The sequence below is a fragment of the Balaenoptera musculus genome, chromosome 3 (genome assembly GCF_009873245.2).
Source record: "Balaenoptera musculus isolate JJ_BM4_2016_0621 chromosome 3, mBalMus1.pri.v3, whole genome shotgun sequence".
NCBI classification, from domain to species: Eukaryota; Metazoa; Chordata; class Mammalia; order Artiodactyla; family Balaenopteridae; genus Balaenoptera; species Balaenoptera musculus.
This window is the reverse complement of record NC_045787.1, coordinates 31,148,704-31,165,289: the sequence shown is the minus strand read 5'-3', so window position 1 is coordinate 31,165,289 and position 16,586 is coordinate 31,148,704. Positions and strand designations below refer to the sequence as shown.

Below are 16,586 nucleotides of genomic sequence, written 5' to 3'. Positions count from 1 at the left end.
AAATACAAACTATATAACTGGACTTATTAACATTATATGGAAAATAGGGATAAATAGGTTGTGATTATGAGGAATTAAGGGGCTCTACTGTCAGTAACATATACTAACTGTAGTGAATAAACTTGGTGATGATACATACTTTGAATTTTTATTGGTATCTTTTGGAGTGCTTGCTTTTGCATCCTGATTGTTTTCCAGACAGGTAATTGCTTCATAGCATAGTTCAAGGTACGTGAGGTATGACCTGATAAAGTTGTTATATATGTCTACAATATGGATAGTAGGATTATATGTATAAAGATAGATAGTAGGGTACTAATATGGACAAAATAACATTTAATAACATGCTAACTGCATGATACACAGTCTAACACTGTAACTAAGGGCCTGAGCTTTGGAACCAGATAGATCTGGATTTGAATCTTGACCTTGCCTCTTAGAATTTTTTGACTCTGGACAAGCTGCCTTTTCTAATTTATTTATTTATTTTATTTTTGGCTGTGTTGGATCTTTGTTGCTGCACGTGGGCTTTCTTTAGTTGCGGTGAGTGGGGGCTACTCTTCGTTGCGGTGCGTGGGCTTCTCATTGCAGTGGCTTCTCTTGTGGAGAACGGGCTCTAGGCACGCAGGCTTCAGTAGTTGCGGCACGTGGGCTCAGTAGCTGTGCCTCGCGGGCTCTAGAGCGCAGGCTCAGTAGTTGTGGCACACGGGCTTAGTTGCTCCGTGGCATGTGGGGTCTTCCAGGACCAGGGCTCAAACCCGTGTCCCCTGCATTGGCAGGCGGGTTCTTAACCACTGCGCCACCAGGGAAGCCCCAAGCTGCCTTTTCTGATCATGTTTTCTCATCTCTGTTGGAGACAGTTGTTTGAGGAGTGAAATGTTTGTAAAATGTTTATTACAGTTTTGGCATGTTAGATATAAATAGATATTAGGTGTTCTTTATGTGGTCAATTAAAGCAAAGGAGATGAGAGGAGGGGGAGATTAAGTGTGAACTGGGAAAAATTGTTTCAACGTTGAGTGAGTGAATGTGGTTAAACCAAGAGGAATATGGCATGAGTAAAGACATGAAATATTTTACTGAGAGCAGAATAAGAAAGATACAGAATTTTAGTATTCATATTGGATTTGTAGGATAAGGGTATTGTAGGATAGAGGGCCTCGTGGAGATGTTAGAACCTCCTTTTTTTGTTGTTAAAATATTTAACATAGTGAGAAAGCAGTAAATGTTATTTATATTTTTTAATTGAAAGAAAGCATAGATCCGAAAATTGTCATAAATGTACAGTTCTATGAAACTTGACAAATTGAACACATGGATAATCACAACCCAGATCAAGAATCAGAATATTGCAGTACCCTAGAAGTTCCCATTCTGTCTCCATCCAGGCACTACTTCCGCCACCAAGGACACCACTATTCTGACTTCTAATACCATAGCTTAGTTTTGCCTGTTTTTGAACTTTATATAATCTTCTCCTACACTAAATATACCCTTTTGTATTTGACTTCAATGTCCAATATTATGTTGTATCACTGTGTTGTATGTAAAGTTAAAGTTATTTTAATCCAAGTCTGCTTATGTGTGTTAGGTATGTCATGATGTGTATGGATTTTTTTCATTTGGATGGGCAGTGGATTTGTATGAGTGGTTAGAGTTTGGAATAATTACACTAATTCCAACTTTAAAAAAACATTTAAAATCATTTTCTGAATATCTCTGTTTTTTCCTCTTCAGCCTGACCTTTTAATGTCATAGCCATGAACACATCTAGATAGGTGAATTTTTTTTCTTTATTTTTTTTCATAATGACTATTTAAAGAAAAATTATAGATAATCAAATCACCATAAAGAGTTCAAAGCTACCAGTTAGAAAGTTGGAAAAACTAGAATTCCAATCCAATAAAAGTTTTGTGTTGACCTAATTAAATTGGTGGAATGGTTACGGAAATTGGCTTAGTATTTCTATGGAGAAAAAGGGAGGATGGTAAACAGTTCTTGGTCTTCACTGCAATAATCTCATGTGGAAGACATCATTAATAGTTTTAAAGTATCTTCGTGTGATTGTTTCTCCATCTTTCCCTTGTTTTTTTTCAATTTCTCTCATCGATTTGTATTTCTCTTATTCTATTTCTAGTCTTCTGGTGACTCCTCACATTTTTCTTTTCCCGTACTTGATAGTGTTTTATATTCCTTGATTTAAAATAAATTTTATTTATTTATTTATTTTTTTTTTAAATTAATTCTTCATGAATTTTAGGTTTTTGTCTCCGAGTCGGTGATGCTTTGTTAGAAAAAGATTCCACTGCCCATCTCTTGGTATGCATATCCCCAAGAAATTAGAACTGAGTATTGCATAGGAAATTGATTAAATACTTGACAGGAACTTGGCAACATGTGCTTAGCATAGATGAGTAAAATAAAGAGCATTTTACATATTTCAATATGCAAAAGCAAGAGTAAATGTGAAAGTGAAACAAAAATATTCAACTATACTGAAGGTGAAGAAGTTTTGATGAAGTGCATTTTCTAAATGTTGGTAATTTTAAAGATATTAGCATTCACTCCATTTAAAATATTTTTATGCATCTACTCTTTGGAATTATGGAAAACAATGACTGGAATTCCCTGAAGGTGGGAACATTTAATAACCTTGGAATATCCTTGCTGATTCTGAGTCTAGACTGTTCAGTTCACTGAACAGATTTAAACTGAGTGTGGATTATTAGCTCCCAAAAGAATACTTGTTTTGGGATTTCCCTGGTGGTGCAGTGCTGAAGAATCCGCCTGCCAATACAGGGGACACGGGTTCGAGCCCTGGTGCGGGAAGATCCCACATGCCGCGGAGCAACTAAGCCTGTGCACCACAACTACTGAGCCTGCACTCTAGAGCCCGTGAGCTACAACTACTGAGCTTGTGTGCTGCAAATACTGAAGCCTGCGCGCCTGGAGCCCCTGCTCTGCAATAAGAGAAGCCACCGCATTGAGAAGCCCGCACACTGCAACGAAGAGTAGCCCTCATTCTCCACAACTAGAGAAAGCCCATGCGTAGCAGTGAAGACCCAACGCAGCCAAAAAAAAAAAAAAAAAAAAAAGGAAAGGATACTTGTTTTTAGTGGTGAATTTTGAGTGATTGCTTGTTTGATTCTATTAGGAGTGGTAAAATGCAGTAAATCTATATTTTTAACCATCTTTGTCAGGATTATATTAGTTATTGCTCTTGTACCTACTGGTACATGATTTTTTTTCCAAATTATTTTAAATGATTTTTCTTAGCCTAGAGCTGAACTAGTGTGGTAAATTTTTTGCTGTCTGATATGATCAGAACTTGTTCTAAAATGATATTTTGATTATCAGAACATTTCAAATTGTGTGAAGGATTTATCAAATGTTGTGTTGTTTTAGCAGGCAATCTAGAAATCATATACTTCGAAGTAGATGTTGTTTTCCTTCTAAGCAGTCCTCTTGGAAAGGCATGTACTTGTTCTAGTGGTGATGTCACTGTTCAAAACATTTAAAAAATTCTGCTTCCGAAGATTATTAAAGCTTAAAATGTTGACTTTTAAATTGGTATTTGGTTTGTCCTTTGGGATGAATTGGAGTTCAGGAAACGGTTAAATATAAATTGGATTCAAATGTAGTGGGAATTCATTAACTCAGTGATTTATTCACTCATTAATTTGAAAAGAATTCATCGAGCATCTGCTGTATTTTAGCACTGTACTGGAATATGTGTGAGAAGATAATTTTTCTAAAAAATATGCAACCACTATATGTGATGACTGCCATTATAATCTAGTCCCTGGCTTCCTCACAACCGTTGTCATTTCCTAACTCTTTTCCTTTTGTTCACTATATTTGGCAAAACAGCCTCCTTTTTATTCATTCCTACTGTTATTCTCTTTTCAGGGCCTTTGTACTTCTGTTATATTCTGTCTAGATTATTCTTCCCCTAATCTTGGGAGGCTTGCTCCCTCACTTTATTTAACTCTGTTCAAATATCACTTTGTCAGTGAGGCCTTCTCTGATCATCTTATCTAAAGTAGCCCTCATCTCCATTACTTTCTATTCTTTTATATTGTTTTCTTCTGTAGCCCTTGTCACTGCTGCCAATTACAGTATTATTTGTCTGTCTCCCTGGAATGTAAGTTTTGTGAGGACAAGCACTTTGGGTTGTTCACCATTGTATCCCCAGAGCCTAGAACAGCTCCAGCACATTATATGTGCTTGATAATAAGTCTTTATTGGCTGAATAAATTACCATCAAATTTGTGTTTAGCTTGAGGGCTCCAGGCCCATTTTTTCATGGCTTACTCAGCATCTTAACAATGTAGTCATGTATATCAAGCTTTCTGTGTTTCATACTTAACTAATTATCTTACTATTCTAAAAATCTTTCTATATTTTCCATTTGGGTTTTAAGAGAATTACTTTAATGGGGCCATGTCACCCAGGAGGACACCCAGGAGACATTCTAGCCTCATTCTTTGTCCTTATTCTACAGATCAAATCTGTGACCAGATAATAATGATTTTATCTCTGAAATACTGGTAAAATCTTTTTTTCATTTCTGTTGCCATGCCATTCTTGAGGCCTTCTTGGGTGATTGCATTGGCTTCATAACTACTATCCCTGTTCTAGTTCTATCCTTTCCCAATCTACTCTCTTCATTCTAGCTAGAAACACGTTTTCTGCAAAGTTAATCTTAATTTCCTCAGCTGGGTGGAATATCTTCCTTCTTTGGGCTTCTATAGTATATTGTATGTTACCTTTCTTGTAACATTGTTATAATTTGTTCACTCCTGCCTCCCTCAGTCGTAGCTGACAGATATTTATTTACCTTAACTGTGTGCTGGGTACTGTTCTTTTGCTGGTGATTCAGTGGTGAAAAACATTGAATCTTTCCCCTGAGGAGTTTATGTTCTAGTAAGGAGAGCACAGATGGTAAACAGGTGAACACAGAATTTTAAGTATGAATAAATGCTCTGAATAATGTAAAATTGGAGTATGTGAAAGAGAGTTGATAGGTGGTTAGGGGGTTGGTCAGAGAAAACTTCTCTGAGGCAGTGATATTTAGTTGATCCAGGACTAATGGGGAGGCACCGAGTGAAGATGTAGGGGGAAAGTCTTCAACAAGTAGAAGGAACATAAAATATTGATCCAAAGGCCCAGAGATAGGAAAGAACCAGAGAAAGAAAGTGCTTGAGGAGAGGAAGAGTGGAGGATGTGAGGCTAGAAGAGGTAGGCAAGAAATAGTATAGTTGAAGTATAAGTATTACATGAGAAAATTTGTTCAAAGACCCCAGCATAGTGTCTGGCAAGTGCTAGGGTGAAAACCCAGAAGGCAAATGTTATTAAATAAATAATAGTGATTTATCCATTCTTTTAATTATGGACATTTGGCTGTTTGTAGTTTTTTGCTCTTATAAACAATGATTTTATATATGGTCTTGTACATGAATCCTGGTACTCATACATAAGTTACTCTAGGTTATATAACTTGGTGTAGAATTACTGCTTATATGAAAAAATATATGTATATCATAGTAGCAATATGTAAGAGTTGCTCTTGATCCATACTTTTGTCAACACTTGGGATTATCAGACTTTCATTAAAAATATTTTATTATGAAAAATTTCAAACATACACATACGCAGAGAAAAAAATATAAGGAACCCTCATGTATGCCTTATCCCACTTCAACTATTGTAAACATATGGGGCAGTCTTACTTCATGTGTATATCTTCCTCCTCCCTTTGTGGATAATTTTAAAGCAAATCCTAGGCAAGTATTATTTAATTTGTAAATACATCAGTATGTATTTCTAAGGGATAAGGACTTTTAAATATATAACTGTAATACTATTAGCACAACTAAGTAAATTAACAATAATTTCTTTATATCATCTAGTATTTAGTGTTCAAATTTTCCTGATTGTCTTACAGATATCATTTTGAGTCAGGATTCATATACAAGGTTCACACACTTTTGATTTAATTTTTTTAATATGTCTATCACATTGCTTCTCTTTCTGCATAATCTGTCTTTTCAGTCTGTAGTATTTCTTTTGCTTTGGTCTGAAATATCTTGAATAAAATGTGTGTAGATGGTTATTTGTCCTACATTGAAATTCATTGGGCATCCTGATTCTAAGTATTTCTCATGTTTTTGAACAATTTTGAAGAATTCTCAATCTGACTTTTTGAGTAGTGCATCTCCTGCATTTTTTCTTGTTTAGGAATTCTTATTAAATGCATGTTAGACTTTCTCATTATCTTTCTTGTTTTTTAAATTCTTTCATGTATTTTGTCTCCTTTTTTCTTGGGGATCATGTTATAATATCTTCAGATGTATCTTTCAGTTCATTAGTTCTCTCCACAGCTGTGTTTATTATGTTTATCCCCCCATTGAGTTTTTAAAATTTCAATCATGCTATTTTTATTTCAAGAAGTTCTGCTTGTATGTTTGTAAATTTTGAATCATATTTTCAGTCCTTTCTTTCCTTTAAACCAGAAGCTTGCAAGTTATGGCCTGCAAATTTTGCAAGTAAGGCTTACAGATGCTGCATTTGTAAATAGTTTTATTGAGATATAACCTTGCTCATTTAAGTATTGCCTACAACTGCTTTGGTGCTACGACTACTGAGTTTAGTTGTGAAAGAGACCTTATAGCTTTCAAAGCCTGAAATATTTAGTCTGACCCTTAATGGAACAAGTTTGCCAAACTCCCTGCTTTAGATATATAAAACATAATTATTTCATTGTTTGTATTATGTATATGGTAATTCTAATATTTATAGTCTTTTTAGATTTTTTTGTTTATTGTTTCTGTTGATAGTGGCTTGTTTTCACGTTTCCTTCTGTGTGTATGATTTTTGCTTGTGCACTTAAATTTTTTAGGTTATTCAGACTAAGAGTGGCTACCTAGTTGGGTGGGTGGGTGGGTGGGTTGAGGTGGTGGTTGATGGTTGAATTTGCTTCTGCTAGCTGCCCAGGAATATGGTATACCAAGGGCTACTTTAAATTAAAATTCTCACTTTGAGATTTTTTTTTGGATCATGCAAAAGAATATATCTAGGTTCCAAAGACACCTGCGGTTGGCTTAGAATCTCAGGGAAGTCTCTTTTTATTTGTTTTGTTTTTGTTTTCAGCTTTACCGAGAGATACTTTCTTTGTTCTCTGCCCCTTTTGCATGAGTGTTCTTTATGTTCTTTATGGCTGATGAATTCCTTGTCTTGCACTAGTGTGGGTAAGCCCACACTCCTCAAGTCATGCACTTAAGCTCTAGAGCAGTGTTTCTCAAGCTCTAGTCTTGTTTTGGAGGTCCCCACGACCTCAGTAATTTGCTAGGAACACTCATTATGGCAAAAGGATGCAAAGCAAAATTAGCAAAGAGGAAAGGTACATTGGGTGAAATCTGGGGGAATCCAGGCACAAGAGTCTAGTGTCTTCTCCCAGTGGGGTCACATAGGACATGCTTCATTCTCCCAGCAATGAATTGTGATAACACATGAAATATTGTCCACCCGGGAGGTTTGTTAGAGACTCAGCCCCCAGGGTTTTTATTGAGGACTTGAGAAGTAGGCAGCCTCTGCCTGGCAGGTAACAAAATTCCAGACTCACAGAATGAAGGCAGATGTTTGACATAAACCATATTGTTTGCATAAATGGTTTAGGCCCAGTGAGCCACTCTTACCAGTTAGGGTGGTAGGAACCCTCTGCAAGTATTTTTCCGGATGTAAGCCAGTGACTGACTTGGTAAGCAGACCTTTTTAAGGAAAAGCAGTTAGGCCTGTTAGGTTAACGTTTTCTGCGTAAATGTACAAATGAAGCACCTGGGGATGTTGATTTAATGAAGAGTCAGAGTGGGTAGGTATGGGAGGGCCCAAGAGTCTGCATTTCTAACATGCAGCCAGGTAGTACCCATGTCGGTAGTTCACAGACGTACTTTAGTAACCAGGTAGTTGCCCTGAAGGCCAGAAGTCCTTCCTTCCAATAGTATTTTTATCATAAACAATAAGTCTTTATTCTGAATTGGTAGAAAAGTTTTTTGTTGGGGGTTAAATTCTCTGTGCTGACAAACAAGTTTTTTTTCCTGGAGTGATATGGTTTATTTCGTATTAAACTTTACCCAACTTGAATAAGGAGATCTAAATTTATACTTCAATATTGGCATATTTTGTGTCATTGGGAGAATGGAAAAAGTGACAATTTCAATGACTTCGTTGTAGAAAAGAATGAAGGATCTGGACTGTTGGTAATATTAATTGTACAGACCCACAATCTCTTATCCACAATTTTGAAAAACCAAAAACTCTGAAAATGAAAGCTGTTTTTCGGAAATAATGTGACCTGACAAAACCTAACCTGACCTAAACTCATTTGGCAGCAAAACCTGACCAGAATTTGTATTATCTCAGTGTGTCTCCTCACATGTTTCATCTAAAAAATATTACTGTATGTGAATATGTAATACTGCCCCTAACCTTGTTGGGATTGTTAAATCTGTGGTATATTACCTTTAAAATTAAAAAATTTTGAATTCCTAAACCTATCTAACCCCAGCATGTCCGATGAAGGATCATCTGAAGGTTGTATAGTAGAAGTATGGAAAGAATTATGTTTAAAAGCACTACCAGAATGCATAAATAAATATAAAAATATTAGCAGTTAGGGTGGATCATATTCAGACCTCCTGTTCATGCAAGATATAACCAAAGAAACGCATTATATTGTTATATTTATAATAGTTCAGAGCTTTTAAAGGTTAAAATTCAAACAGCATTTGTAAATTTACTTTTAGATTTTGATTATTGGTGTTAATGCAATTATTTATGCATGCCCAAGTGGAATGTATAGAAGAATAACAAGTAGTAAATTTGTAATTAGAGGACTTGTTTGCACTTGAATTACACAGATCAATTGTGTATTACGGCATTTTTGCACAATTAAGATCACCATTGCCCACGGTTCATGAAAAAGCTTAATTTATCATGTGTTTCCCACATGCATGGGACTCCAGATTAGTCAGTATGTTTTTGTCTTGATAATTTTAGATGAGGTGTGTCTTCTTTGATGTATATAACCATAAAAACATAAACAATGCTAAATATGGCAATATCAGCAAGGCACTGATTCAGAACTTAGTAGTATTATAAAAATAAGATACTATTGTGATTATAGAAGAGGTGCTGAAGATACATATGCTAAGATGTCTCAATGATATTTGTTGACTACCTGAATGTAATTTTCTAGTTCAGACAATATTACTATTGCCTAAAGAAGGAAGTTTTGGAAAGCTTTTTTTTTTTTTTCTTAAAGGATGAATTAATTTGATTACAGGACATACTGAATTCGAAGTAGACAGACCACCAAACATAAAAACAGAGATTTGTTTCTTTAATTGAAGATAAAATGTAGAATTGAAATTTTGAGGCATTGTATTGAATTTGTTAGAGTTATGGAGACAGTGAAAAGAGAAACCTGAGGGCAAATGATACAACTTTAGGTAATATTAAAGAGTATAAAATAGGAGGAGGGAATGCAGACCTTTAAGAGAAGTACACAAGGAACAGTGAAAAATAGGTATGAAGGAGGGCCAAGACAGTGTAATTATAGCAACCAAGGGAGAGAAGGTGGATTTGGTTAGCATTGGCCAGTAGTTCTATAATGGAAAAGTCAAGGAGTTTGAAAAGCTGAGAAAAAGCCTTTGTATTGGGCAAATAGTAAACTCATAGAGAACAACTTTAGTGGAATGGTGGCCTAGATACCTGATGGGTAGAATTTAGAAGATGAGGTAAGAATTAATTAACTTGAGCCTCAGAGAGATTTGGTAGAAGAAAGGTGTAATGTCACTTCAAAAAATGGGAAACAGTGGGCAGAAGCAATTTTTTTTTAAAGACGGGTAAAAGCTAGTGAGAGACTTAGGTCAATGAGAAATAGTGAATAATTAAATGATGGAAGTACTGGAATTAGGCAGTAAGATGTAGAACCAAGAATACAAATGGAAAGGTTAGAAAATAACATTGTAATAGCATTTTTCAGATTTCTAACCCACACTCAAATTGTGTCTTGCAGCCAAAGTGTATTTGTGCCCTTTGCTCCTTTATTAGTTTCTAAGAGGGAAGTCCTTAATTACATTCATAGAAGCCACCTGTCAGACAAATGATCTGAACTATAGTCATGTTTCATAAAAAACATGAAAGTAGCTGTACAAGCAAAATGTACAACTAACTTTGTAAATAAATCTAATAGGCTGGGTGTATATAACAATTGCCTCAGCTTTTAGGCACAGCTGTTCAGTTCTTTTACAGGGTTCATTTACATAGTGAATTGTTTCAGAGAGAAACAGAATTTTTCTCTTACAATAAAAGATTTCTAATTAGGGGACTGTGGAAACCTAATGATTTAATAGATTAAGACATAGAAGTTTTAGCAGAACATCCAGTGATTGTAATCTTTATATAGTAATTGCTTTTAGTTATTTTTACTAACATTAGAAAATGTTCTAATTGCAGACAGTACTTTTCATACTGTTTTTCTGCAGAAAAATAGCATTAAAATAAATGCTATGACAAAGATTCTTTGAATCTTTTCTGTAGCCTGGTGAATGGCCTTTGTGTATTCTTTGTATATACTTGTGTATACTTTGTACGTGTGTACAAAGTAAAAGTGCTTTGTGAATTTGGTTACGGTTCTGTACTACAGTTGTCTCATAACAAGTGTTACAAGCCCAAGCATTCTACTGATCTCTAATTTTATTGTGAAAAAGGGAAAGAGATGAACTCTAAGAAAGCACTTCATATTTTTTTTCGTAACAAGCAGCTCTTCTTCATTTTCCACCACAAACATCTAAGCCATCTTTACCAGAAAAATCTTTAAAAATTCACAAATTACTTACCATGTAAAAATAGATAATGATGGAATGATTAGAAGATTATTAGGTAAATAGTTAGGCTTCGGTTCTTTATCTAACTAGTACAGCCTGGGGACATGATTTCTAGTGCTGGTATGAATGTAAATATCGATATAATGCTTGGAGGGAGGGGGTGTGTAGACAAGGATCAGGAAGGTGATTTTCTGAAGGTAGATGGCAGGCTCAAATTTCTACCTTTTCTAGACATTGTCATTTAAAATTTTTATATTTGACAAATTTGAATGGGTCTTGGCAGTTACATTGCTAATTATATTAAATAGGTATGTTCTTACCTTAGAAGGTGAGATTCCTATTCAAGGCAATAGAAAGACGTTACTTATGGTAAGGTTTTGGGGGAGTAAATTTGTTTTGGTCCTCAGAATTTGAAAAATAGATACATTAAAGCAGTGTGATCTTTCTTATTTGCTCCTCTTTTATATACATCTCTACTACAGTTATTGTTATTGTAATCATAAGACAGTATTTCCATTGTAAATTCTTGTGTTTTAATATTCACAGTGTGACCTGGGGCATTCAATAAATATTTTTGGGGGTGGTTACTGTGTGTCAAACATCATTCTAGGTATTAGGATGACACCATAATGGTGAACCAAAGCTGACTTATGGGGAGATAAACGTCAACCAATCATACAAGTAAATGTATATTGCAAACTGGTATGTACACTGAAGGTACATTCTCCTTTGAAAGGCAGAACAGTATAATGAGGAAGACTGTAGGGCGATTGCATTTTAGAGAGTGAAATAGACTCTAGAGTCAGATTGCTTAGGTTCAAATCTTATTACCATGTCTGGTATTTGTGTGACTTCAGGCAAGTGAATTAATGTCTCTAAGACTCATTTTGTAGCATGAGGATGATAATAATAGCACCTACCTTCTATGGTTCGTATGGAGATTAAAACAGATTTTTCATGTAAAAATATTAGCACAGTATATTGTAGCATATAATGTACTAATAGTTATTATTGTTGTGTCAGTGGATATTATTTCACATTGTAATATATTCTTATTTGAAAATGATACAGAAGCATATTTCATAGAGTAGATCTTATTTGTTCTTTAAAAGTTCAGATCAGATAAATCCAAAGGGATATCAGAATCTAGTTATATGACATTATGGTAGTCTTTATAGCATGTTTCAAATTTCAGTGTGCATGAGAATGACTGGGGTGCCTCCTACAAATGGTACAAATGTGGGTCACTTTCCAGGCATATTGATTCTGGAATCAGTATTTCTTATAATTCATGTATTTCTTAGAAACACAGGTTTGAAAACCACTGGTCTGTAAGTCTGTTTCCAGTGCAGGCCAAATAGTCAATTATTTTGTCTCATCATTTTAAGGTATAACATATAAGGTGTTTTTTGTTATTTTTGGTGCATATGCTTACTACAAATGGTAAAAAAAATTCCCCTAAATCTATACTTGCTCTAGGATTACTTATTAGTAAATAGTGTCATACATCAGTGTATCTAATCTAGAAACCTGGATTCATCCTTGATTCCTCCTTCTACCTTTCCTTCCAGCTCTAATCCATTATTGATGAAGTTTCTTACATGGAAGGTTTTTGTAACCTCTATTTGAACTTGCCTTTCTTCTCCCCTACAGTCTTTCTAAAACACAGAGCTGATCATGCCATCCACTTGCATAAATGTCTTCCTTAATAATTATCCATTGCCCAAAGATGTCCAGATTTCTTAGTATATAAGGCCATTGGAATGCAGCTCCACTTTCCTATATTTCCTATCATCTTGTTTTCTGGGAATATTGAATTTCTTGCCATTCCTTGAGAAAATACCATATTTTTTCATGTTTACTTGTTGTGTACATTCTGCTTTTTCCTATCTTATATGCCTAGAAGATTTATTGCTTATGGTCAAGAATCAGTTCCCATGTCAATCCATCCCCAAATAACTGTCTCACTCTCTTGCCCAGTCTTTCTTTCACCCAGTGTTTATTGAGCACCCACCATGTGCCTGGCATTGTTTCCAGGCTAGGGATGCATGTGTGAACAAGACAGTTTTCCTGTCTTCACTTGTCATACAGTCTAAGTGAAGTCTCTAGCAAACACCCTCCTTTTATCTTATTCCCACAGTGTTACTATGAAGTGTTATATGTACCTCTATTCCCATTTAATTTTGATCTCCAGGGCTGAGACCGTATCTTGTATTTATTAATATTCCTCACCTAAGCAGTTGGCACAGTATATGGCTTCTGGTGAGCCCTGAAATGTACAGTTGAATAAAACTTAGGAATCTAAATATAAAGCTATTCCCAGGATAGATCAAAACTAAACTTTATAGGAGACATTTGTACTTTTAGTTATATAAGTAATAAAATGACTAAATACAATCTAGAGGGGAAACCTATGTTCCCACTATACTGTCCCCACTATATAATGTCATTGTTATTTTATTCTTTACAGAAAATATTTAAGGAAAATTGGGAGGAATATTCTGTCATTTGAAACTTAAAAGTATTTTAAACCATTTATATCAATTTATTTTGTGATTTATTCAAAATAATGATTTGAAATAAAGATTATAGACAGTATTCTAATTATTGATATTATATATCCATACAACTTTTAATAGAAGTTCTGTTCAAGTGAATTATTTACTATTTCCAGCTGACTTTATTTTTAATGTTTTGTGCCTAGGTCAGTCCTGGTCTGTATCTTACAGTTATGTAATGACATGCTTGTAATAAAGCAATTAAAGACATGGTTTTTGTTCATAGAATTTTTAAACTATCACATCAGTGAACTGGTAGATGTCACTTGTTTAATTTTTCCAGTCAAAGGTACAAATGAGAAGCCTCAAGAAGGACATTTCTGCCACCCCCCATTAGTGTTTTTATCCTTTTCCCTTGAAATCAAAATGAGCAATTCTTTGGGATTATAGAAAAAAAGAGACACATTTTTGTAAAAAACAGAGGAATGTATAAAATGAGGTAATTTTAAATCCAAAATTGAAGTGGAGGAAAAGAGATCTGAACCCCTTGGTTACTGGGAAGACAATCTTAAAATGTTGCAGATCAACGGAAGCTGCCTTAACCTCTTCTTACAAAATTGTATTGATAAGAGTAGGACACTGGAACAGGAACCCAAACAAAACTATTCTCTTCCAGCCTCTGGGAAAAGGAGATAGAGAAAAGATCTAGATGTAAGAAAATTTTACAGTCATTGAATTTTAACTGTCTGCACTTATGGTGGTCATGTCATTTATAATACAACCTGGGATACTTTGGGAAGTGAAAGGAGGTGGTATTAATAATTACACTGGCACAATAGGTGTAAGTTAGAACCTAGGCAGTTGAGATAGTGTTCTGTCATAACTGCTGCAATAGTGGTATGAAGAACGTATCATGAGAACATAAAGAAGGGAGCTTGTAGGTTAAGGAAAACCTTTACACGTCTGAGTAAGACTCCTGAAGAATGAGGATTTCCTCCAAATTGGGTAGGGAAACAAAGGGCATGCCAGGCTGAAGAAACCTAGTGCCATCTTGCTGTCTGTGTAGTCTTGTCTCTGTACACATCATTCACTCTCAAGAGGTGCTTCATGTCCATCATTCATCTAAAGTAGCCCTACGGAAGTGTTCAGTTTTTAGTATAATAAGCCTAACGTTTAAGAAAGTTATAACTAAACTGATTTACTTGCAGTAGTAATTGATAGGTTTTCCTTGCCTATCTCTACTACAATATTTATATTTAAAATATACCAATGATTAAAAAGGTTATCTGCTACAGTTGCTTGAGAGGAAAAATTATTATTTTCAGTATGTGAGGGTAGATAATACTTGTTCTGCATTCCAGATTGTTACACCAGAACAAATCGATGAAAATTACAAAGGGACAGAGTTTGGCATGAGTATAAGAGACAATATTTGACTACTCTATCAAAGATGGAATAGGCTCTCTTAGGAAGTTTTGAGTTCCTCTGCATTAGAGGTAAAACAAAGGCCCTTTTCCCAGGATGCTATCATTGGGATAGATCCTTTCCCTACTAAATTATATAACTCTTTGATATTAATAATTGTTAGAATTTCAGGAAATGTTAGAGAGATAGTTTGAAGCGGTGCTTCCTCAACTTTTGGACCTGTGGGTAATGGTGAGAAGGTGTACTCCCAGTGTCCTTGCTGGTAGAGGAGACAGATTTGCTGCTGGCTTTTACAGAGGTAATACCAACTATAGTTATGCCATATACTTTTAATCCTTTGTGTCTGCTCACAGTAATCATAGATAATATTAAATATATAATTAAATACATATCCAATTTATGTAGTCGTGTTTAATTTTGTTAAATTCTTATGCACCCAGCTTTTCTAGCTTGTTGCTTATTAGCATTTGTTCATGTATATTCACAAATAAATCACAGAAAATATTGCTCAACTCTGCTCCCACTCCTAATTCCTCTGACATTTTCAAGAAGGCATATAAGACAATAGAAGTTTTACTTCAAAAATGAGCAAATCTTGGATCATAAAAGTAATGCACGGGACTTCCCTGGTGGCGCAGTGGTCAAGAATCCGCCTGCCAATGCAAGGGACACGGCGTCGAGCCCTGGTCTGGGAAGGTCCCACATGCCGCGGAGCAGCTGGGCCCGTGAGCCGCAATTACTGAGCCTGCGCGTCTGGAGCCTGTGCTGCGCAACAAGAGAGACCGCGATAATGAGAGACCCGCGCACCGCGATGAAGAGTGGCCCCCACTTAACGCAACTAGAGAAAGCCCTCGCACAGAAACGAAGACCCAACACAGCAATAAATAAATAAATGAATGAATAAATAAATAAATACATACATATATACATACATACAAAGTTAAAAAAAAAAAAAAGTAATGCACGGGACTTCCCTGGTGGCGCAGTGGTTAAGAATCCGCCTGCCATTGCAAGGGACACGGGTTCCATCCCTGGTCTGGGAAGATACCACATGCCGCGGAGAAACTAAGCCCACGCGCCACAACTACTGAGCCTGCGCTCTAGAGCCCACAAGCCACAACTACTGAAGCCTGCACGCCTAGAGCCCGTGCTCCGCAACGGGAGAAGCCACTGCAATGAGAAGCCTGTGCACCACAACGAAGAGTAGCCCCCGTGCGCTGCAACTAGAGAAAGCCCACGCACAGCAACAAAGACCCAACGCAGTCAAAAATAAATAAATAAAATAAATTTATAAAAAAAAATTAAATAAAAGTAATGCGCTAAAACATGTAACCAAAATTCATTAATTTAGACGCACTAATATGTGAATTAACCATTTGCCTGGGCTAGCCACATAACTTTCACATGATTGATTGATCCATAAAAATAGTTGTTGCTAAGCAAATAATAACTAATTTTAATTATAGTTGCTACTATTTATTGAATATCTGTTCTGGGCTAGGCACTGTGCTAAGTAAGTTGCACCTCACACCTTGTAACAATGCCTTCAAGGTTAGGTAATTAGTATATTCACTATAGGTATGAGAAAATGGATGCCTGTCAGGTTTAGTGACTTAGTCTAAGGCTACATGGTTTGTAGGTGATTAAGCTAGATTTGAATCCAGTTCTTTTTTATTTCAGAGTTGTTCTTTCTGTTATTCCCAAATAGATGTATGCCAGTAGTTTTTGGTCATTAATTTACTATGTGTACTTGAAACTAACTTTATTTAAAAATCA

General features: G+C 35.6%; 1 protein-coding gene across 6 annotated transcripts in view; it reads left to right on the top strand.

Annotated features, from left to right (window-relative positions):
* Nucleotides 1–16,586, top strand: part of RICTOR (RPTOR independent companion of MTOR complex 2) — a 119,901-nt gene that overhangs the window by 11,054 nt on the left and 92,261 nt on the right. The window lies entirely within an intron of this gene.